The 16215-nt window shown below is 39.4% G+C and overlaps 1 protein-coding gene across 11 annotated transcripts in view; it reads right to left on the bottom strand.

Annotated features, from left to right (window-relative positions):
- Positions 1-16215, bottom strand: part of NOL4 (nucleolar protein 4) — a 244241-nt gene that overhangs the window by 113857 nt on the left and 114169 nt on the right. The window lies entirely within an intron of this gene.

Below are 16215 nucleotides of genomic sequence, written 5' to 3'. Positions count from 1 at the left end.
ACTCAGCATGAGCTATCTATTTTCTCCTTTCGCCTTCCCTACCCTCCGTTCCCTCCGCCAATCAGTCCAGACCCTAGAAATACTATTTGTTTAAATTATTGCTAACATGCCTACCAGCATTTTGTGTGAAATAGTTTCATCAGCACCAGAGTCAATGGTTAGTTTTCCCTATACAAAGAGAATTCACCTGTAACAGTTATGTATGGTCTATGTGTGAATATATTTAAGTATATCTGTATCTCTATATATGAATATCAATCTTCATATACATACATATATATGGATATCTACCTCTCTATACATATACACATACATATGAGTATGGATATCTATCCTTCCATATATAAACATAAGTGATATATATTTGAAATCTCCCAAAGCACCTGACCTACTTTCTAATGTACTTTCAGTATCTCTTCATTATGGCCCTGGGGCCAGTGCCTTGGGCCAAGTGAATAGGAAAAACAATACCTATCATCCTCATTTTAAGATTAATACTTGGAAATTTAGTCCTAAAATGCAGGTCAGATGCTTATAGGGGCCAAAAAACTTTTTACTGTTTTCCCCAAAATGCAACACAGTCCTCCACCTCTAGTCCTTTGATGCCTCCTTAGAAAACTTCCCTTTTATCTTACATCAGAAAACTAACTTTTAAATCCAAAATATAGATGGTAAATAGCCTTGCTCCAAAAGATGAGTACCTTAGTATCCACAAAAGTGGAAAAAATTGTTTTAAATCCTTCTAAATCTATTTGCAAAATAGAGTTGCGGTACAAATCCCTTTATCACTCCTGCTCTCTGCTCTCCATCTTCTCCCAGCTCTAGGATTCCCTATTTTTCAAAAAAATAAAAAATAAAAAAAGGAAGTTTATCCACTGTTAGACTGTACATCATGGCTCCCTCTACTCTAAAACATGAAGCGTGCAACCTTGTCTGAACAGATCCTTTGCAGCTCTCCCCTGCCCTCTTCCTGCCAGCTCAGCTCTCTGACTCGCTCCTGCCTTTACCCCCATCCTTCTGCCCATTGTATTTGCCACCTAGAAATTTCTTCATTTCTCTTACTTCCCTTCCTCAAATCCTTCTGATGACCTTCCCATTTAAAAAATTCCTATTTTACGTATCCTCTGCAATACAGGTTTTAAAACTGAATTATACAGCCCTGCTCTGTGTTTCATCTTCTGTTTCCTTATCTGCAAAAATTTCAACGGCTGCTGACCAAAGTCCTGCACTTTCAAGTCCTCAGCAACACAAACCCTTAAAAAAAGAGAATCAAAAATGCAATCTTTTTTTTTGTTGTTGTATTTGTAAAACATAACCCAGATTATATTCTATTCATTAGGGCTCAATTAAACTCACACAAAAGAATAAATGCTACATTTTGCAAAATATTCAGACTCAGGAGAAGTTTACTGATGTCAATAAATACATACGTGTATTATGTGTGCATGTATGACTACTGTTGAAAGGTTAAAGGGCACTCATTTTGAAGCTGAACAAATTGATATTGGGAGTAACAAGGGGATTCAGTTTTCTAGTAAATTAGTTCTACAGAAGGGTGTTTTCCTTGTTGGGGAGCTCCTAATTCAGCCCTGCCCATTGGAAGAATGGGCTCCAATTAAAGGCACTGAGATAAGCTGTCTGTTCCGAAGCTCAGCACGATAATTAAATAAAACTCATTCTGAGCTTTCATTGAGGAGCTGATGTATTTTTTTAAATATAATTTTGTTTAAAAATCTTAACCAAATACCTATCGTGTGCTAGATACTCTTCTTGGCACTGTGAGTCCATAGAAACTCCATATGGAACTTGTTCTTAACTTAGACACTAAAAAAAGAATGACAATGCAGCGGAGAAGACAGTCTCCCATGTGAGTTTCACACAAGGCACGATGAATAAACAAGGTTCTTCAGAGAGAGGGAAGTCACCCGCACATCACAGGGGATGAGAACGGAATCAGGGAGGGCATGCTGTAAGAGGTGAGATTTCTGTAGATGTATGATGGTGATGCTGGAGGTTACTCTGGTTCAGAGAGTGTACAGAAAAAGAGACCAAGGCAAGAAAGAACTGGAAGAGGACAAGGAACTGAATACATCCTACATCCTTCATTTCAGACAGGGAACTGTATGTTTTAGAAAGTTGTGGATATTGTACAGCGGATTCCTTTTCCTGGATCACATAAACTCATTGACGGTGCTCCCAGGATAGGTACTTGGAGAAGCCCATTGACTATGTGACTCTAGTTCTGTGGAAAGTCTGTCTGTGTTCCTGCCTCAGAGCCACTGTCGACTGACTGATAATAAAACACTCTCTCAATTCCAAGACAACCCATTTTTTAAAATGGCCACTAATATAGTAACAGCAGTGGCTTCTTAATTGTCTGAATAACTAATAAACCACAATTTTCATGCTTACCCACTAGTTGTTTAGGGTTTCAAAGAACTAGACATTTTATGGAAAATGATATGTATAAACATTTTTGATAATTACAATGTGATTTGAAAACATCTCTTTTGCTGATGAAGTTACAGTTACTGTGAATACTGTTTTACTGACAACATTCATAATATAATAAAGTGTTAAATTTCAATTAGAGCTAAGTGAAAATTGTATATACAGATATATACATAAGTATACATATATACATGTATATATATATATCCTCAGCTTAGTGTTCTACACTAAGTTGACAGCATTTATATAAATTAATTGACAAATAAGGCAAACAACGTCACAGACAGCATAATTCACTAATGTAACTGTATAAGGCATCCATGTAGTATTTGCAACTCACTAAAGAAGCTATTTACTGCTCCAACTTAAAACTAAAACAATTAATAATATGGATTTTTCTATGTCCTATCTCCTACAGCAAGCACTATATACAATGAAAGTCTCATTAAATTTAAAGTGCATCTAAGATAATCATTATACAGCAGTTCAGTCTACCAAATAAAACATAATTCTCAATTTTTAGGTGGTGCATTTTTTTTTCAGTTGACACATTTAACAAATTTCTAGGCAATTTTCAAAAAAAGAAGCCTGCCAAATATTCTCTCCCTTGATCAAAACTAATAAACAAGAGCCAGTGTGGTCCCACTTTTTAAAAGACTCATAAAAGGATATGATTTTTCCCAAAGAGCTTATCTAAATGTGTACTGAAGACCTGAAGGTGTTATCTGTGGGAGAAGCATCATTTTGGTTACCTTGATGAACAAACTTCTAGGCAAGAAGGTCTTTACCAAGGTCAAGAACATGTTTGCAAACTCAAGAAACTTTACTCTGCCCGTAAAGAAGGTACAGGGTATCATTCTAGGAAAAATTGTCAAAATCTTCCAAGTTTGTTCTCAAGGTCCCTCGTGTTCTTTTTCCCATTTTCATGGTAAATTCTCCAGCTATTTGTGTGCACACCGGCTCTCTGTAAGTCATTTTACTGAGAAATAGATTGATGGATTGATTGATGGAAATTCCCCCACAGGAAAAAAAAAATGCTACTTCAGCTAGGCACTTGTAATTTAAACCTTTTATCTCTAATTGTGGAATGAAAGCCTTTTTCTCTTGGTATTTTCAGCCATTAGCAAGCAGGTGAAGAAGTGTATTGTGTTTTAGGAGTGTGGGTAGGGGAAGAATTCTTGCAATCTTCTAGACCTATTTCGTTTCCAGATTTTTAGAGCAACTTAGAGATGGATGATGTTTTCTCTTATCCGTCCTGCTCTCAAAACTGCCCCTCTCCCTACTGCACTGGGGGAGCCAGGACTACTCAGCGAGGAAGTGGAAGCTCTCATGTCCAACATCCTGAGACTGCGAGAAACCTGGGTCACCAAGCACTTCCTGGACTTAAAGACAGACAAATCCTACACTAAGAATTCTGAAAGGCTCCCCAGATGCCCCTTCTTCTTATACACTAGTCATTCGCTGGTTTGCTCTCCAATCCATTCTTCCCCCTTTCTTTGCAAATCATTTTGCAGGTTGCCTTGACAATCATCTTATGACTTGGTTCAAAGCATGGGAGATACTGACAGAGATTGCGGAGCGGAAAAAGGGAGGATGTCTGGGTATCTCCACTTCCCACCCCACGCACATACCCTCTCGGATTCAGGAGACCTCCCTGTCTCCAGCTCCAGGGGCATCTTCTCCCAGGTCCTGCCAAAAAGCATCTTGTGTGTGTCTGTCTCCCACTGTGCAGCTCTAGCTCTTGGCCTCTGGTAATGCCAACTCCCTCCCAGCTTGTCCACCTCTAGCTATAGCAGCAGCTTCCTGCTGTTATTAATTCCTGCATCGCTTTACACATCGCAAACAGTGCGTGATACTCAATTTTTCTAATGAATGACATGGAATGGACAACATTTTCCAGATTGGATAGCAACTGATACAATTCTCCTTCCTTTGGCCTCAAGACGTCTGTTTTCTAGTTCCTGTGATGTTATTATAGTCAATATTTTGTGATTTTTTTTCCTTCTTAATATCAATTCATTATTTGATATCCAAGAGATTTTCATTATTCTTCCTTTACTATTTCTACCTTTTGGGGTTGAAATCCATCACTGTCAGTAACAGTAGTATTAATGAACTTATTGACCATCTTGACGGATTCGAAGTCATTAAGAGATTTGGTGGCAATTATAAAACATTATCATTTAGACACTTGTCAAAGTATTGGTATCTTTCTAACAAAGATTAAATTATTCTGGTTTATTTAAATAAAACTATTCATCTGAATAATACCAATTGCTTCAAAACATTAAACATCTTAATTATACAAATCATTTTGGTAATTATTACCTTTACAATAATCAAAAGAGACCTGGGCATAAATTAAGATGATCAATTCTATTTTAAAGAATTTGATAAAGATAAAGAACTTACTCAAGTCACCTTGACAGTGATAAACATCGGATTAGAAACTGGTTTCCTAACTCTAGACCAAATTTCTATCTAAATTGTACCACAACACCTCAGCAGGAAGTACGTCTTTAGGTATCATGGGGAGAAGACCCTGGTAAAAACAGATGGTACATTATGGTGGGGGAGAGAAAAGAGTTAACTTTTGATTTAGGAGACTCTCTGAAATTGAAAGGTGTCATCTGAGGTTACCCATTTTGCGGTACTTTGCAAAATCAGGAATCACAGTGAATAGCCTGCTACCCCTCCCCCTCACTTAACAAAGACCTTCTGCTTATCCTGCGTGCAATTAGCATAAACTGAACAACCAGGACGTTTTCATAAATGTAGATGAACTTTCAATATCACCACGACTATGAGTACAAGCTGATCCATTACAAGAGATTTATAACCAAAGACAACTCCAGTTGATATTCAGGGCTGAAGGATATCAAATGATATCATTTTAGAAAAGTAGAAAAAAGCAAATAAATGCTCCAAGTATATAAGATCAAAGAAAATCAATATTAAGATCAGTATTTAAAGGATATAGATCCCTGTGCTATACAACAGGTATATTCAATTTCTTGTAATAACATATAATGGAACAGAAGCTGAAAAAAATACAGGTATGTATATGTATAACTGAATTGCTTTGCTGTACGCCTGAAACTAACCTTGTAAATCAACTACACTGAGTAAAACACAAAATTTTTAAAAAATAATACAGTGTATACAACGTGAAAGTCCTCTTGTTGAAGGAGAACAGGAACATATTTGCTACTTTTCATTTAAAAAATGACTTTTATCTCATCAGAAGAAAAATGAAATTTGTAACTATGTGTGGTGATGGATATTAACCAGATTTATTGTGGTTATCATTTCACAACTGAGACATCCATCAAATCATTATATTGTATACTTGAACTAATATAAAGTTGCATGCCAATTTAACTCAGTTTTAAAGGAGTTAACCTCAGACCAGAGTTAAGATCTATGCAGAGCCAGGCGCCTGCAGCCACCTCAGCAGGATCAAGCTCTGACACCACTGCTATCTCCAACCCTTCTCTCCCATCACTGCACACCACCAGAGTCCGGGTGAGGGACAGACAAGGGCCAGTGGTCACACTCATGGGAGAGGGTTTGAAACCTGGATGACCACAGATGCTTCACTGCTATGAATGAGTACTCAGCAAGTACACAGGTGTCACACACTACCAGGTGCCAGGTTGAAAAGGACTGCAAGTTCGAAAGGAATGTAGAGAAGGGGAGAAAGACCGACCTGCCCAACTCCAAAATAAAGTTTCCCGCAAAGGTAGCAAACACTGTGCTTGCAGTGTAGAGCGCAAATTGTTTAAGTCAAGTACTTTTTACAATCAAATGCTCAACTTTAATAATAGCAGAATCCCAGAGCACTCATCATGAGCCCACAAAGCATTCAGATGTTTACCACCACGCAGGAATAAAACGGCGAGCACGGTGAGACATGTTTAACAGGAGAAATAATACTTGCGTTGGCTGTATTAACCACAGGACCTTAATAAATAGTACAGATAGAGGAGTCAGTGCCACGCTTTACATTTCTATTTCACACTCAAACTCAATTGTTCTTGAGTCAGTTTAAAAATTTAATTCTGTCAATCCTGAGTTAAATAACCAGAGGTTCATCCTAGTACTGATTTGGGGGAAAAGGAGCACCATGGTTCAAGGGAACCACGAAAGCCCTCAAAGCATTGAGTTCAAAACCAAGCAAGCTTGTTGAAGTTGCTCAGGGACTGATTCTAACTGAGCAGCGAGGGCAACGTCAGGGCACATCCTGCCCTAAATTCTCCTCTAGAACTCAGGCTCTCTCAGACCCGTCCCCACCAATGTCTAGGGAACACTATTTGAAACAAAGTCAACCAGTTTTAAAAACACAGAGCGTCACGTAGGTCATGCAGAAAGCAACTCTTCTGCCCCTTTCCCATTTGCCCATTTCTGTCCCCCAATAACCTTATAAGAACCTAATTATAGGAATGAGACCACTAAGCAATTGAAACTAACGCCTGATTTACCCTATCCTGAATGCACACCATGCCTTGTCTAACCCGTTGGTTCTTTTTTCTTGATAAAAAGAAGTAAGAATGAAGAATTAAGGAGTTAAATAATGATTAGCTCACCACCCCCAACAGCCCCCTTAGCCATCCTGCAGGCAGATCACAGGGCAAGATAACATCTGAAGAGAGAGTGAGTCAGTCTGCACGCAATGGAGAAGAATGCGGAACCCTACCTTCTGCCTTGATGATTCACTGAGATTTCCCCCCGCCATTTTTTCCCTTTAAAAACTGTCACCGCTGAGCAAAATCTTCAGCGTTGGTCTCTAGATATGAGATTGCCAGCTTGCTAATTAAAGCACCTTTCCTTTCAACTGACACCTGCCTCTCAAATTATTGGCTTTTGAGTGGGGAGCAGCCGAACTTGAGTTCGGTAACTTTTTCTGTCTGGGGTGGAGCTTAACAGGTTCATCTCTCGAACCAAAAGCTAGAACCAGAGTTCCAGACCAACCTCTTGGGGCACCAATAACAGCCAGAGTCACGTGTTCCTCTCTGCTGAGGTTAACGGCTTTATTTTGGAGGACACTGCCCAGATCAGAAAAAGGAGGTTAATTTTCACAATCAACCTAATGTATACTTTCTAGGAACCCAGTGAAGTAAAACAGATAGGCATTATTTACCCCATTTTACCAGAGTGAAAATATTCAAGTCTGGAAAAGATCCTGTGATTCCCCAAAGGTAGCAAAGATACTGAATGGCAGAGCGGGCACTTAGTGGCAGATGTCACGTCCAGCCCTTAGAAACCACTCTGCTACATGAGCTCTCACGGAAGGCACGCTTCAGACACAGTTTGAGTATGAAGACAGTAAAATATAAAGAAAGCAAACTAAGGAGGAAGAGGAGGGTGGTGGGGGGAGGAGGAAGACAAGATGAAGGCGGCTTGCAACAAGCTGTGAAGCAGGGAGCCACCCCGTAGGCAGGAGAAGAGGTGTTTGGTGAAGGGCACCGAGACCAGGAATCACGGGATTAGGAAGAAATACTCCGGGAGGTGTCAGAAATTAAGTGAAATAACGTGATCATGTGATCGCTGACAGTGTTCGTGTCGAGGGTACTGAAGTTGGAGAAATAACACGCAGGGACACATCCTGTTCCTCTTGCTCTGATGCCCAAACCGACCAGATCACAAAGAGAGAGGACGGAGACCAGGCGTTTTCCCCTTGCTGTCTGCCCTGAATTCTCGAATATGTGTGGTGCATATTCAGCAAAGGCCTAAAGAATTAAACTGGTAATTCCAAACTACATTGATTCTGTTTTCTCAACTCTTGCTTTTTATAGTTCCAAAATGTTCCACTATACACTGATTTTTCACACATGTAAGTCATTTGTCCCCCAAATGTTTATGGAGAGTGTGGAACTTGCTTTCATATTTCTCTGCATAAAGTAGTATATGTAGCAAGTCACCAGGTGGAAATATAACATTTTTTTAAAAGTCAGTGGAAGAAGAGGCAACATTTTGGGTTTTGCTGATGTTTTTTATATACTGTTGCAAAAGGACTAGCAAAAAGGAATATCAGAGTAAGTTTGAGAAAAATAAAAAATGACTAAGAACTATAAAAGGATTCCCAGGCAATCAATGTTTGTTTTATAGCAGTGGCCTACAAGCTCGTTTTCATTAATATCATTTCTATCACGAAAAATCTCAAATCAAAAACACAAAATCTGTCTTGGTTGATCATTAAAAAAATAATTTCTCTAAGTTTCTGTACTGATTGTATCAATTTAAACTCTCTGAATAACACCACAGTAAGAGCTCTTACAAACTGATTATTTCTAATTAGCCAAGAGCTGCTCAAAATACACCCCCATCCCCTCCCCCAGGCTACTATACCAACATTACATAACCATGGCCAGCGATAAAATCACCCTTTAGATGAAGTGCAGTGGATTCTGGTTTGAAAGCCCTAGTTTCTTGATTTAAGCCAGAGAGGAAGCTTTTACTGAGCTCTGAATGGTGTGTGTGTGGGGGGGGGGGGGCGGGGGGCAGGGAGGTGGTTCCTTGCTGATGGAACTTTTTATGTGATCCTTTCTCAGCAGCTCTCCACTCAAAGGAACCAAACGGGCCAATTCATTACACTGAACGTATCGCTTTGGTCTATGGACCTCCTCCCCACACTCCCTTCTAGAGCAAATGAATTGCCAACAACCTGTTGCCTCGGTAGCCACATGACCTCCCCAGGCCAGCACCGCCAAGGCAGGCACCTGACCAAAGGGCCATCAAATCATAAAAGGTCAAGACCACAACCAATGCAATCAAACCAGAAAGGTGAATTAAATCAAAAAGACTCCATTTCTTGGAATCTGTGCCGACACCTTTCTCCTCAGCGTGCGGGCTAGTGACAAAGAGCGTCAAAATCCCCCGAGATCTCGTGAGAAACCCTGACTCTCGGGCCTCATCCCAGACCTACGGGATCAGAACCTGCATTGTAACAAGGCTCTCAGACAATCCACGTGCATACGCAAATCCCAGAAGCCCAAACTCCTAGCTTGGTGAGCAGTCGCAGCGGACGCAAAGTCAGAAGGAAAAATTGGGCCGGACAGGTTACCAGGGCCCACGCGTAAGTCAAATTCAGCAGAGGAAGCCAGAGCGTGGGGACAGAGGGACACAGGAAATAAGGTACATAATGGAATGACCACTGGCCTCACACAGTCTTGGGGTCAGCATGATTATTAATTGTGCCCTCTTTGACTCACCTGTGCTCTGGTTTGGGCAATCGATTCTATGATAACCCCATATGTAATGCAACATGGTCAAAGTTAACTCACAGCCTGGCTGGTCTATTACTTTCTCTTCTTAGAGTCCTTAAATCACTCTCTTTCTTATTATAAACACTGATACCTCCCTTCTGCCCTGATTATTTGAAGTAACGGATGCAAAAATACTCACTGTTTAATTCATGCCTGCTATGTGCTATGAAAAACAATTAAATATCATGTGCTATATTTAATCCTGAAAGCAGGCCCGAGTAATTTGATGTCACAGGAGCATATTCTGGGATGCTGATTAAATAACTTCCTCAAGGTCCCACAGGTGCTAAGGCCTGATTCACACCCAAGACGTCTGACTCCATCACCCCTGGCCTTTCTCCCTACCACATACCTCTCTAGGAAATGATCTCACGTCACCTAGTTCTCCTGGTGATGCTCCAGACCCCAGCAATGAAAAGAAACCATCGCGGGCGTGACTGTCTCTGAAGGCACAAAAATGCCTTCTGTTTAGAGGATACTGTCCTCTCTCTCTTTTTCTGGGAAAATGCTTCAGTGCTTTGCAGATATGAACTGAGAATCATTTTCTGGACTAAACAAAACCAAGACCCAGATTTTTTTTTTACTCTATTTAAATATTTTTTTCCCCCAAAAAGAATACTCTTTTCTTACAGGCATCAAGGTAGTAAACAACCAACCTGTAACAGTAATGAATCTGTTATAGTAAATATAGTTAATGAATTAAATCAGGACCAAACGTCACATTTATTCAACATGCAGTCGCTTCAGCCATTATTTACAACTGTTATTAAGCAGTGCAAAATGTATTGTTAGTGAGTGATTTCATGCCTCAAAAAACAGATTATTTTCTCCTTTTTATAATCAGGGTATCATCTTAAAGACAAGTTTAAGTAAAGTTCTAGTTTGCTCACATCTTCTGGCATGAAGGAAATGGAATCGTGAAAATTGTATTTATACTCCTAAGAACAAAAGCTTTAAATTTCAACTGCTACAAGCTTCATCTCAGTATTACCTCTTTTTACAAATGATACATGCAAGAAGAGGGCATCCTAAGATGGTGTATGCCCAGGTCACGTATCCACAGGATCCTGAATTCCAACCCTCGTATTACTTGTGCTCAGTTTTCCTTTTAGGGGTAGGAAGAGGGGATGGGAAGCAGGAATATAATGGGGTGCAAGGCACACTGCTTGCCGCAGAGTAGTGGCTCCATAAGTCCTAAATACATTGCCTACAATTCAGGGTAGAAAACAGGGTGCTGACTATGACTCCTATTTTAAATGGTTACACTGGAGACAAAGGACAGTCTCGTTTACCGATGGTCCCTCACCGAGGAGCAGAACAGAAGGCGACTCAGTTCCCCCCCCCCTCTTTTTTTAATAGCTGAGTTATACTGATGGAAGGAAGGAAAGAAGGAAAGAAAGGAAGGAAGGGGGACGGGTAGAGCTCACGTGGTAGAGCACATGCTTAGCATGCATGAGGTCCTGGGCTCAATCCCCACTACCTCCTCCAAGAATAAATAAATACTAAATAAACCTAATTACTTCCCCTCACCAAAAAATAAATAAATGAAGTTTACTTATAAAAAAAAAAGAAAGGAAGGAATTATAATCTCAAAGAGAATATAATACTCTTTAAAAATCAGAATACTGGAATAGTTCTGTTTTTGTTAAGGATGATAAGATAATAATTGACAATTGAGTCAAGTTTCTCAGAGATATGAATTAGAGTAGGTGAAAAACAAATGAAAGATTAAGAGGAACAATAGGGAGAGCAAGTCATGGCAGGGGAGGGGAGAGAGGAGAAGACAGATGAGCGGTGTGGAGGGGGCAGGAAGGGGAGACAAGAGAAGGCGGGGTAGAGACAGATAAAGGGGCAATCGATTCTATGATAACGGGGAGGGGAGGAGAGAGGAGGAAAGAGGTTGAGAAGGAGCAAGTATTTCAGTTTGAACGACATAATCACTTAGGTAGGGTTATCTGATTAATATGCAGATCTCTCCCAGGACCCCAAGCACCGACAGAGGGGTGGGTCAAATTCCACTCTGTTTCATACAGCCCAGCTCCTGTGCCCAAGTACGATGCTTTTCAAACTATCTGTAGTAAAGAATCAGGTCCTTTTATTTCCAGTCTCTCATGGACAAATGATGTATAAAAAAAAATTTAAAACCTAGAACCATCACATATAAAATACAAACGCATTTACTTGATATGAAATTCCACAGACATAAAATTGCTCTGTTCCAAATCAATTACTCGTCACGGACCAGTAACAGTTTAAGGGCTGACACTGGTCCACTAACTGCTCCTCAAAGAGCCCGACCTGGTAGAGACTCATTAAATTTTTGTAAAATGTATAAACAATACAGACATCTGAACATTAGCAGTTGAGGAATAAATTAGAGTTATATCACTTTTTTTTTAATTTGCTCTATTTTTCTCATTTTATTACCACCACAATTCTGGGAAGAAAACTGGGTGGTGGCTACGATCCCTGTTTTAAGTGGTTCCACTGGAGACAAAGGACTGGCTGGTTTACCAATGGTCCCTCACTGAGACGCAGAACAGAAGGGGGCTCAGTTCTCTTGACTCTCAGGCCACTGCCTTCTCCCACAGGCCTGAGCGGCTCCTTTTTTTTCCGCCATCACGTTGGACATGTGGCATTAATTAGCGAGCTGTAAGCACTTTCGCGTTCACTTTTGGCTAGCAGACTCCAGCGCATCTCTAATTTACACATTTCAGCGATGCCGACGTTTGCAGGCCAACATGTTAAGAGCTCGTCTTTAATTTGGCTTAGCCTGCCTTTCGGTATCTACACTGTCATGATGCGTATTTCACTGTCACTCCAGCACAGACCCTGCCACAAACAATCAGCGGCGCCCAAAAGATGTGTGGTCAGTCCCATCCCACTTTTCTCTGGTCTGCAACTGGGTAGGTCTTTTGTAGTAAGAGCTGGTATAAAGCAGCGAGTATAAAAACAATATGAAAACAACGACAACTTCAGCACATCACTGGCAAAATGTTCTTTCCAACCACTGACTCACAATAATGATAAAAATGAAAAGCAACAACATTCAACTCTTAGTGATCATTTTTTCCCGAAAGGGATATATCTATCTAGCACTTATCTATCTAGCTGGACAAGTACCTAAAAAACTGTTAAGAAAAATGATTCGTTAGGAGTACAGTGGGTTGGGAGTGGAAAATAGTGGGGCTCTTCCTTTTTCTTTGTAATTTTTGTACTTCTGGAAATTGTTCTCATGAATATATATTTAAAGGAATACACCGTAATTTATTACTACTATATTGGTGATAGAAGAGATGCTGGTAAGTCTAAATGTGTTAATCATGAATATGTGTTAATCATGAATATGTATTTTAAGACAAATGTGTCATATTTTATTAATATCTTTTATTACTCTATCCATTGAACTTTGAAATAGAACAGCACGCAAGGCAGGTTCTCAGTCCTTCTAGGAGACAGATGAGGAAACGGCTGTGGAGGTATGGGGCTGAGATTCCAAGGGGAACATGCGCAAAGCTAAAGTCTGTACGTTTCCCACCTCCCTATGTTGCCAGGCAGTAAAAAAAAAAAAAAAAATGAGTATCTTGTATCATTTAATGGAATCTCCTTGTATTTCTAACTTAGGTAACACAGAGTGGATAAACAACAACAACAAAAAACATATTTGACACGGATCAGTGGCAGTGATACAACCAAGAGTTCCATCCCCAAATTGTTCATATAATTTTGGTCAGAAGTATATTTCATATTTTACCTACCCTACTGAATTCTCCCCCTGTTATTGTAAAATCAGTAAGAGATCCATTCAGTTTCTAAAAGCTTAGAGATGGGCGCAGAGACCATGCTGAGTTGGCAAGGACCACACTGCAGATAATTTCATCTGATAACCAAAACTCTTCTAGGATGGAGAAAGCATAATGAAAAATATTTGCCAGATTAGAAATCGAATTTTCTATCACAGTTCCCCAAAAGCACAATTTGCTTCTAAGTGATAATTCCCCCCCAAACCTAAAGACTGAAAATATAATTAAAATTAGAGAATGACTAACAATATTATGCTAGTCCCAGCACTGCTATTTCTCTTGACCAGTTGAAAACTATGATATAAATTTTAAGAGGGACTATCCACTAAGAAAACTAAGTCTTGGGGTCAAGGAGAAACAATGCTAAATTAACAAGTTCAAATCCTAAGTGCTAAAGAAACCTTAAGAGGAGATCTGGGGAACAATGTTGTGAGGATTTGGAATAAAAAATGAACAGGACTTACCATATGACCCAGGAATCCTGCTCCTGGGCATATATCCAGAAGGAACCCTACTTCAGGATGATACCTGCATCCCAATGTTCATAGCAGCACTATTTACAATAGCCAAGACATGGAGACAGCCTAAATGCCCATCAACGGATGGCTGGATAAAGAAGATATGATCTATTTATACAATGGAATACTACTCAGCCATAAAAACTGACAACGTAACGCCATTTGCAGCAACATGGATGCTCCTGGAGAATGTCATTCTAAGTGAAGTAAGCCAGAAAGAGAAAGAAAAATACCATGAGATTGTTCATACATGGAATCTAAAAAAACAATACAAAACAAAAACAAACAAACAAAGCATAAATACAAAACAGAAACAGACTCATAGACATAAAATACAAACTTGTGGTTGCCAAGGGGGCAGAGGGTGGGAAGGGATAGACGGGACTTCAAAATTGTAGAATAGATAAACAATATTATACTGTATAGCACAGGGAAATGTACACAAGATCTTATGGTAGCTCACAGAGAAAAAAATGTGACAATGACTATATATATGTTCATGTATGACTGAAAAATTGTGCTGAACACTGGAATTTGACACAACATTGTAAAATGATTATAAATCAATAAAAAACGTTAAAAAAAGTGAACAGGAGAAAAAAAATCACTCTTTTGAGCCTTTTACCCCCCCCCCCCACTTCCCACTGTGAAGACTCACAAACATAGGAAAGAATGAAAGGCAAAGAAGACTCCAGATATTCTATTTGGCAGATGGTAGAGAAGCAAATGTCTCCTTCCTGAAATGGGTAATAGTCATCCCTTGGGAGCTTATTAGCTACAGTGAAAAAAAAAAATTATCACCTTTAAATTCCCTATGTGTTTAAAGCAGTTTCTAGAGAGAGGATATTCATGTGCAGCATTCTCTAATAAAGTCATAGTTTCTGGGATTTTTCTGAATTCCAAAACTGCTTTCCAACTGTTAAAAAAATCATTATATGTAATTTTTTGTTTTTCTTATTTTTTCAACTATGTGGGGTGACCATTACTAGACAAGGTTGGAAGATATTGACAGCATCCATCCAAGTTAATTTCTTATTCTCCTTTTAAAATCCACCTTAGGTTTATTCCACAAATCACTGTATTCTCTATAGTATAAAGAGGATTGCTGTTCACAGGGCTAAACTTTACAGCCCTAGAGTTAGCTTTTACTAAAAGGTATGAGGTATCAGAGATCTGCCATAGATAAAGTAATGGCCTTCAAAGAGTTTTCCGCTGCGTGAAGTTTGTTGTGTGATTTAAAGACACAGAAACAGGTGGTAGGATAAAATGATACATACACAGGCTTTCTGACCCACAGACTCCTTTGAAGACCTGATTAGAAGCTCTGCCCTTTCCTTTTTCCGGCTCTGATTTTCTTACTCTTCTCTACAATCCATTCAAAGAAACCAATGAATAAAGTCAACACAGAGGAAGAGGCAAGTTCCCTCGCCACAAATGGTGCCCTCAGTTTTACAAATGAAAACTCTCAAGACCTCCCTCTCACCAAGCCCCATTCCCTCCGTAAGCAACAAGAAAATTGTGCCAGAAAACATGATTATATTTTCTAAAGTTTAGAGGGATATCTCCGTTTCATATTCCAGCTCGTATGAACCCCAAAGGATTCACATGGAAGATCAAATGTTGGAAAAGCTGTCCGTGGATCTTTAACAAAAAATCTCCCAAACTTTCAGGCAAAGTGACAGGAGATGTAGTGTTTCTGTGATCCTGAGTGACTATTATCATTTATTAACACCTAATGTGGTATAAGCGTCTTTACATTAGTTACTGCCTTTAACTCCCCCAAATAATCCCAAGAAATAGTTATTATACACAATTGGACCAGACTGTGCCCAACAGTCTGCTTACTTACAACACAGGGCTTCTGTGTACATAGAAACTGAAGGCAAGACAATAAAAGTAATTGTTTCCTTATCATTAGCTTTCCACAGAGCATCCAAAAATGAGTTTCTACAATGCCTCATTTAAGAAACGAGAATGTGAGACCAAGAGTGAGCTGGAATAGTCCTCTGCTATTCGTTACAGGACTTAAGAAATATTCCTTGACCTTTCTAAGCTAAAGTTTCCTCATTCATAAAACTGGGACATGACAGTAATTTTAAGTGTCTGGCTGTATCGTGATAATTAAATGAGCTCATGGGTGCATTGTGTAAGGATAAAAGAATGAATTTTCTTTAAGGA

The sequence above is a fragment of the Vicugna pacos genome, chromosome 24 (genome assembly GCF_048564905.1).
Source record: "Vicugna pacos chromosome 24, VicPac4, whole genome shotgun sequence".
NCBI lineage: Eukaryota > Metazoa > Chordata > Mammalia > Artiodactyla > Camelidae > Vicugna > Vicugna pacos.
This window is presented reverse-complemented; position numbering and strand designations above follow the sequence as displayed.